Raw genomic sequence first — 9,571 nt, forward strand, 5'->3', positions numbered from 1 at the left:
CCGTGAAGGACCTGACAGCCAAGACTGCGGCGGAAGCATTCTGGAAGCATTTCCTCCTGCCCTACGGTGTTACGGATGGTGTTACAGAAAACTAGAAGACACAAATGAAGATCCGACTGACTTGATCCAAAACTAAGGAACAGGAGGGTAAGCCCTGTAAGGGCCCTAGTTCTCTCCCTTACTGCTCAGCCTATGCAAAAATCTCAATGGTAGAAAATTGCATAGCCTCGTTCCTCGACTGTATGCACCTGAACACCCTATAATAGTGAGGGGACACGACCACCGGCTCCCTACACTTAATACGGAGGGAGTCAGGGTCACCTAGGATCAAGCCCACAGGCAAACAGAAATAAAGAAAACAGACTTATCTCGTGGATGCAGTAGTAACAGCTTCTAGCATCAGCACACTCCAGGAAGTTGTATAAACCGCAAAGTGATGCAGTATGGGAGGGGATTTAAAGGGATGCAATCAGTGTAACTAGATGACAGCTGAGAGAGGGAAACGAGATGATAAAACAAAAGCAAAACAAAAGAACCTCAGGCAGGAGGTTCCAAAGAACGTCTGTCAGAGCTTCTCAAATGTCTGGCGGTGACATACGGCTCCCCAGAGAGAATACTCACCAACCAGGGGTCTGCGTTTGAATCCCAGTTGTTCCAGGAGATGTGCCTGCTCCACAATTGCCAGAAAGTCCGGACCATGGCCTATCATCCGCAAGGTAACGGACTCTGCAAAAAGATGAATCAAACTGTCATTGAAATGTTGAGAGCAGTACCCCCTGAGACGAGGGGTGATTGGCCTACTCTGCTGCCACAGCTTATGTACACGTACAACATTACAATCCACTGCTCCACCGGGTACACGCCTTTCTATTTGATGTTCAGCCATCAAGGGAGGCTGCCTGCCGACCACTCCCTGGACGTGCAAGTACACAACGTCATCAACGCACTACCAAAGACTGAGTGGGTGGTGGAGCATCAAAGACGTCTTCTTAATGCCAAAGAGATTGTTCAGGAGCGCATGGAAAGTGCCCGGGAGCGGCAACAGAGAGACTATGACCTGGTTGCCCATGCAGGAACCCTGGCTATAGGAGACGTGGTGTGGTTGAAGAATAACCACTGAACCAGTAAACTGGACAGTACGTGGGAGAGGACTCCCTATGTCATAACTGATATTCCTAATGCTGAGGCCCACATTTACCAAATTTCCAGGAAAGGTAAAGGCTCCCAGATCGTACACAGGAACTGTTTAAAGCCCTGCATAGAAGGTGAAACTGCAGCAGTGGACATTGAGCCGGAGTTTCCTGAGCCAGAGTTGTCAGCCCAACCTGTTGATCCTATGCAGGCTGTTGAGAACCTGTTACATGACAAGGAGCCACTTCATTGGTTCCTCACACACTGGTTGAACTTGGTGGTACCGGCTCCAGCTCCTGCTAGTCCTCGACCTCAGTATCACCTGTCCCAGAGTGTACCTGAAAGGGCTCCAGAGCCTGTGGATCCCTCTGACCCCCCTGAGCCAAGGCAAGAAGAGTCTCTGAGAGATTCGGAGACTATGTTGTTGACCAGAGTACCTCACCCCGGGAAACTCCTGTTTAACTGTCTACAAGATCCGGGTACAGACTCTTTTTGGAACTTGTTATTGTTGCAATTTTATTATTATGAACTATCCTGGTTATTCCCGATACGCTGTACCAGGTCAGCGCCCCTGTTCCCTGTTTTATCCTGTGAAGAAAACGACGGCCCCTTTCACCGCATTTGTCCTTTGCCAGCGAAGCTGCCTGATATATTGTTATTTCAAAAGTATTGATTGTGGTATATTCCTGCTTTGCATTTTTGTCTTTCAGGTTACAGTCTCCAGCAGGGCGGGCCCCTGTGTTGCCCGAGGATGGGCAACCTCAAAGCAGCGGGGTATGTAGTGTCCCACTATGTAAATGTGGGCACTACTCAAGGGTCAATTGCGTCACTTTGTTCTCCACCTCCTGTGGAACACGGTCATTATATTTTGTATTGCATTTTAATGTATGTGGTCATATTATCTCCTGTGTACCAGGCCCGTTAGGGGTGTAGTTCCTCCTACTAGGCAGTAGAGGGAGCTAGGGAACCCCCTAGTATATATAGTTAGGCCCAGACAGGAAAGAGTCAGTCCAGTTTAGTCCAGGAGGCTAGTTAGTGCAGTCTAGCCTGGCTGAAGTGCTGAGCAAGATAGCTCAGAAGTTAATCCAGGAGAAGAAGTTTCCTCCTGAAGATATCTAGTACCTTGCAGAGTACAGAGCAGAGCCACCTTTATCCAGCCAAGTAGAAAGCTGAAGGGCAGAAGGATATTTACAGCAAGAGGATTTATACCAGAGGAAGGTTTCACTACCCAAGGATAAAGCCAGCAATAGGGTATACAGGCTTTGGAGAAAGCCAGACAGGATCTGAAGAAAATACATCCTGATCTGTGAATATTTATTCCCTCTGTGTATCTTGCAAAGACTTTGCCTGCCATTATTGTAAAGCCTGTCTGTTATCAAGACCCTGCATATGGACCTAACTGAAACCTGTATATAGTTAAACTGTTCAGTAAACAGAAGTTCTGGTTCACTTCAACTGTGTGTACCTCAATTATTCCTACAATAAATCGGTGTGCCACCGTTACCGGCACTGGCGTCACGAACTATAAGGGATCTTGCCACAGGCACACTAAACCTGCAACACCCAGGGCACCTCACCTACCATCCGGCCTGGCCCCTATATACAGAGGGTGCCCCAGAGGATCCATGTGCCAGCCTCTCCATCACTGCTGTACGCCTGCCCAGGGTATATAAAAACTGTGAGTACCAATAGCAACAATCGGTCTGTTAACTGCCCCTGTGACCTCACCATCGCTCACCCTAAGGGACTGGCGTACTGCAGATGAGCTTCTCCTCTGTAGCAACTCCTCTCCCCTGGGACTTTAGTGGGTCGGTCTACCCTGTCACACCTTCGTAGATGACATTCACTTCTCACATCAGTGGCAAACGGTGCTTTGCAGTTTCGATGTTGTTTATTTGCAGTGGTGCCATTTTTTCACTCACGATACACTTTCACCACAGCAGCACGCAAACAGTTCACAACCTGCGCAGTTTCTGAAATATTGCCACCCTTGGACCGAAAGGCAATAATCATCATTACTTTTACTGTAATACTCAATATATATTATATAAAAAGCAATTGACAGTTTGTATGATTGATATTATCAATTCCAGTCCTGGTTTTAGAAGTCGATTTGTTAAAAACTTTGTTCGAATGCTGTATGGACATCTGTCTCCGTACAGAATTCAAATGTATGAGCTCCTGCGAGGGAAATTCGCTATTCCCTAAGTCTCATTGGACTTCAGTTAAAAACTTTAGGATTTGATTTTTCAACTTTAAAACCATTTTAAAACATGGATCCGAAGTCGGCTTCAGTACTGAGGTACCAGTCGGTACCAAAGCCAACTTCGGACTCATGTTTTAAAATGGTTTTAATGTTTAAAAATCAATGGCTGAAGTTATTCACCGAAGTCTTGCGAAACTTTATTGATTGATGCTTTAAAATTAGGGCAGCCGCCCAAAGAAAATTACATAATCAGGCTAAGAAAGTGTCCCTGCACAAGGGGCAGGAAGATATATATCTGCCCTAGGGTTGCTGAATTGTTGATATGATTCAGTGTTATACTAGAATATGAAGTAGTCCTTTGATTAGATCACTGAGATCTACAGTTCTGGTATCAGCACCCTTCCTTGTGAAAACACCCTCACAGAATGTGTAGTACGGCACCACACCCTGCCCAGGTGAAATTGGTATCATAAGGTGTAGTGCCTAACTATACCTTTACACATGCTACAAGAGGTTCAGCCTGCATCACTAGCAATGCCTGCTAAGCCTCAACCTGCACTGCAGGAGGTTCCCTCTAACAAACTGATAGCCCCCCTTTTATTTTCTCACAAAGTAAAAGTGCCCCCAAAAAGTGTCCTTCTGTGCCAAGCCAATGACAATTTACCCTTTCTGCCATCCCATCTCTTTATGTAACCCAATGATAATGCCCACCTTTGGCAAAAATAATGTATATACCTGTTCTTACGCAGAGCAAATTCAAATCTAGAGCAGAGGGTCAGCATAGGCAGTAATGATGTTACTGCATTGAGCGGCCTGCACTGGTCTGTGTGCACCCCCAGCATTTCATGGTCACAGACCATTACAGGTTACTACTGGAGTGAATGGTGTGGCAAGGAGCCAAGGAGGAGGAACTGTATATGTAGATATGGTTGAAAGTGGTGGTCATGCAGCGATGCAAGTGTCTGGAAGCTCTATGTTGGTGACATCACTTGTTGCATCATTGGGATTTACTACAGTAGAAATCACCCTTTTATACATGCATTATCAATGGACATTAGATTATAAATAAGTAAAATCTGTCACTGGTGTTGTGGAAATTTTATTAGGATGTGTTTCTAATATATTGTGTATTGTCATCATGTCTCTCAGTGTCAGGGTAAACCATTGGAATGGATATCTTCCCGCGTATGTCCTGTCACAGCTGCTGGGCGCAGAGGTCTCTGTCGGCGAATGGTCCATGTGCTAAGCACTGGGCTGTGGGCCGGGGGAGACTGATGTGTTCTGCAGAGCAGTGTTTTGTTGGCTGATGTATAGACGCCGCTAGGGCCCCCGTGCAAAACGTGTATTTATTGGCTTGGCGTAGAGGCATTTGTTAAGAGAACAATATATGAAAGGAACATGCTGGAGATAATGACGCTGTCCTGTAAATAAACATGCATGAGGATCATAGTAACTTTATCTGGCATTGATCACTGAGCAAGACTGGATAAAGTTAGCTCCAGTGGTAATGGTAGGTTATTTTATACATGTGTTTGTTAGCTAGCTAGGTTATTCTAAATGATGGTGTCTTGTCTTTCTATGTCATCACTTCCTGCATCCTTGTTACATGAAGTAAGTGGTCGGTGATGGGCCGGCCCCTTTTCTATTGTTACACCTTTTGTGAGTAAACAATACAAGTGTACAGACTGGGCAGGAGGGGAGGAGTGCTCAGCAAGAATTCAACATGAAAACACCTTTGTCTGACTGCGGTTGAGAGATTTGCCTGTCCCTACACAAAGTCTGATGAGAGCGGATTTCTCCTATTAATATTTCTTCAACAGATGGCGAGCTTGGAAGCATTCAACAGATTAAACAGAGAAAAGTAAACTGTAGTTTTGTCTGCTGCATCAGAGAACATTTCTGCTTGTTAAAAGAACATTTTTCGCTCTATTTCTGTAAGGATGAGGTAAGTGCTTTTCCGTTGTGTAGTTTTTGGTGGATCTGAGTATGTGTGTGCTGAGCAGTACATTAGAGACAGCATTTAAAGAGTATTTTTATATTGTTAGCCTTTAAATCACCCGCAGAGTGGAGGATTGCTCTGGTTTCGGGGGTGGGGAACAGGGAATATAGAAACTGTTTAGTTTGGTTTTCCTATTGCTGGATATTGTAGATACCATTTTATTTCCCTTTGTGTGTGTGAAGGCCATGTGGGTTTGTTGGCCATCTTTGATGTCCTTTGTGTGTGTGAAGACATGAGGTTTTGTTGGCCATCTTGGTTAGTTTGGTGCTGCAGGTTCTAGCAAGGAATTAATTTAAGTTTGAGCTGGTTTATTTTTAGTTTTGGTGTCTATGGAAAACAATTTGGTTGTTTTTGCCTCAAATTTCAGTTTTGTCGAGGGGGCGGAGCCTAGCCGTGACTGCAGATGGCTGTGTGAGACCTCGGCTCCTCCGCACTCAAGCTATTCAAGCCACTTATACAGCAGTGACCCACTTAAAAATGGTCAAATATGGGAGAGATAGGGGTGCTGACACACCTGACACCCCGAGAACCCAAAAGAGCCAACAAGCCATGCAGAGATTTCTCAAAAAGAAAGCCCTCATCTCCCCAGGCACAGGACCTAAGATGGCGGCGGCAGCAGCATGTGCCGAAGATGGCGAAGACTCCGATGCAGCCAGCTTTCAAGGAGAAGTGGAACCCCGCGATCCCTCACCAGTATCGAAGTCCTTTCTTACAAAGGTACTGGGGCAGGCACTGGAAAAGGCAATAAGGCCAGTGCTTAATGAACTGTCCGATATCAAATCGGAGATAGCACAAATGGGGCATAGAGTGGAGTCTCTAGAAACCGCAACACAGGAGATAGTGTCACACTCCGCAGGAGTAGCGGAATATCTGGACTTCCATACCGCAGAGATTAATAGAGCAATGTTAATGCTCGAAGATCAAGAAAATAGAAGCAGGAGGCGAAATGTTCGCATTAAGGGGTTACCCGAATCCTGGGCCGCTGAATCCCTGCGCAAAGTTGCCCTGGAAATATTTGCCGATCTTCTGGGCGAGGAGTCCGTTGGTGAGATAATAGGGCGCTGAGACCTGCCCCAAAGCCGACTGAAAGGCCTAGAGACGTCATCTGTGGACTGCTTTCATTTGTGGATACCGCTCGCATAATGGCGGCCGCTAGAGATAAACGGCAAATAGTCTACGGTGGAGCAGACATAGCCCTATACCAAGACATCGCGCCTACCACGCTCGCAAAAAGGCGCACAATGAAGCCACTTCTGGATGAATTGAGAGCGCACAAGATTCCTTACGTGTGGCTGTACCCATTTGGAATTGCAATTATAAAAAACGGAGAACGTATCCCAATCCACACCCCAGACGACCTGGAAAGAGCCTGGGAAGCCATCGGCATTCGCCCAGTGGAAGTCTCCTCATGGATGCCGCTGATACCATCTACAGACTTACCGAGCCTCCCGCAGATGGAACCCTGGAGGAAGATCCAGAAGCAGAAGTCCAAGTCAAACAGAGTGGCGGCCGAGATGCGTTCCCCACCGACCTGAAAGAGGATCTGCAGGTCACAATACACATCCTATGAAGGACGGTCGGAGAGTAATATCTGACTGCAGACCTTCAGAGAGCGGATACCTCTTACAGGGTTTGAGCTCTGAGCTATTTTCTTATGTTTATTCACTTGTTATCTAACGTTGTATGTCAGAGTGTGAGTCATTAAGACTCTGTTGTCTGCTCAAAAATGGGGCTTGCGAGTCTACTATAGATCCTACCGTATATCAATGCTGTATGCGAATAGATAAACAACAATATACTTATTTTGTCATCACCCCTTTATAGTGTGGAGCTCTAACGCTTCCTAGATGTAGTTTCACTAACACTTTTCCCTCTTCACCCCCCCCCCCCTCCCCTCTCCATTTGCCTCACCTTCCCCTTTCTCCTTCTTTCCCACCTAGGGCTTATATAACCCCAGCATGCTGATGACGAAATGAATACACAGCGATATACACCTACTACTTGCCTCATATAAGTTTTTGACCCATTAGCAAGTTACAGATTTTGGAGTAAAGATTTCTCCATCCCTAGGAGCAGGGAAAGCCTGTTCAGTTTAGTGGGATCACCAACCAGATTGTAAAACATAGCCTGGTTTGCAGACTTGGAGTGCGAGGGATAAGTCCATTCTCTTACTCCCTCCCAACTCACATCCACTAGATTCAGTTGTACTGTTTATTACTTGCTTTTTTATATATAATTTATTCTCTTTTTTTCCCTTCTATCTGTTTAGTCCTATTATACCCCCTTCTTTCCCTCCCCCCCCCCTGTAGATTGACCTAACTGCATTGTAAAGACAATCAGAGATCTGTCACCTGGGAGATAATGGCGGAAGTGAAAATAACAACATTTAACGTAAAAGGCCTCAACTCGCCTCAAAAGAGAGGCCAGGTGATGCTAGCTATAAAAAAAATGGGAGCTCACCTAGTCTTTCTACAAGAGACACACCTGCGTCAGAAAAAAATACCTAATTTTCCAACGCGTGTATTTGACCAATGGTTTCACGGCGCCCACCCTACTTCAGCTTCCAAGCGAGTCTCTATTGCCATCCATCATTCAATACCTTTTACACTACACCAGCAACACAAGGATGATGAGGGTAGACTTCTGATCCTGAAAGGGGAGATTGCTTCCCGAAAATATACCTTAGCTAACCTATATGCACCTAACAAGGCTACGGTCCAATGGCTTCTCAAAACGTTGGAAACCATCGAGCACTATGCAGAGGGCCAGGTGATTCTGGGCGCTGACCTTAACCTGGTCCTGAACCCGGAACTTGATTCATCTACCACAAAATCACACATCGCTCAGAAACACATTAGCAGGCTACACAAAAAACTACAAAACTTGAAACTGATTGATGTATGGAGAACTAGCAACCCTTCTGTTAAGGACTATTCTTTCTTCTCTATCCCGCATGGCTCCTATCAAAGACTTGACCACATCCTAATTTCTGCCTCTCTTTTGCCTGTCTCCAGCGCAGCCGAGATTGGGAACATCACCATCTCCGACCACGCTCCCTGCCACGTGACCCTCGCCCTCGCCTCCCTACCAAGGAGAGAATGGAACTGGAAACTAAACGAATCCCTGTTGAACAACAGGCTACATATTGAACAGGTTAGATCTCAACTGGAACTGTATTTCGAGACCAATTCCACCGCACACAGCACCTCCCCTATAGAATGGGAAGCCCATAAGGCATACATTAGGGGTTGCTTCATCTCTATTGGGACGAGAGTCAAAAAAGAGCAGCAGAAGGCCCTAGATTCCATACTAGACCAGATTTCTAAGATTGAAAAGCTAAACAAATTATCTTCTTGTAAAAAAAAACAGGATGAACTTGTGGAACTCAGAACCCAGCTTAAAAAACTATTAGCTCAGAGAGTCAGGAAGCAGTGGTTGCACTTCCAGCACAAGGTGTACGCACATGGCGATAAGGGAGGAAAAATGATGACAGCAATCTTAAAAAAGGCTAAAAATTTGTCATACATCCCCAAAATAAGGAAGGTAGATGGAACCGTAACTCAGGAGACTCCGGAAATAGCTGAGGCTTTTCAAAAATTTTATGAAGACCTCTATAATCTAAATAAAGACAAACCCCTCAACCACAGTGACACTAGGCGGACGCATATCAGAAACTTTCTGGACTCACTAAAGCTCCCGGTAGTACGCACAGCCGACGCATAGACTCCCTGATTACCCCAATCACGCTAGAAGAAGTGAAGTCCATTGTGAGAAGTTTTCCACCAGGGAAGAGCCCTGGACCAGACGGTTTGCCCCTCCTCTACTACAAGACTTTCCAAGACATTTTATTACCCAGACTCACTGACATATGCAACACGCTTTTACAAGGAGGCCAGCTGCCCAGGCAGACACAAGAATCTTATGTCACCCTCATACATAAAGAAGGCAAAGACCCCCAGAACTGCGGAAGCTACAGGCCGATCTCCCTCTTGAATCTGGACCTAAAGATTTGGGCCAAAATCCTAGCAACCAGACTAGGCAAACTGCTTCCCTACCTGATTGGCCCAGAACAGTCAGGATTCATCCAATGTAGAGAAGGAAAAGATAACGCCCATAGAATCTTCCATGCAATCCATGCAGCCAAAACAAAGAGGTTCCCGTTGACTCTGTTAAGCATAGATGCGGAAAAGGCATTCGACAGAGTCAACTGGAACTTTATGGAAATGTCGCTAAAA

This window comes from Bufo gargarizans, chromosome 1, assembly GCF_014858855.1.
Source record: "Bufo gargarizans isolate SCDJY-AF-19 chromosome 1, ASM1485885v1, whole genome shotgun sequence".
In the NCBI taxonomy this organism is placed as follows: Eukaryota; Metazoa; Chordata; class Amphibia; order Anura; family Bufonidae; genus Bufo; species Bufo gargarizans.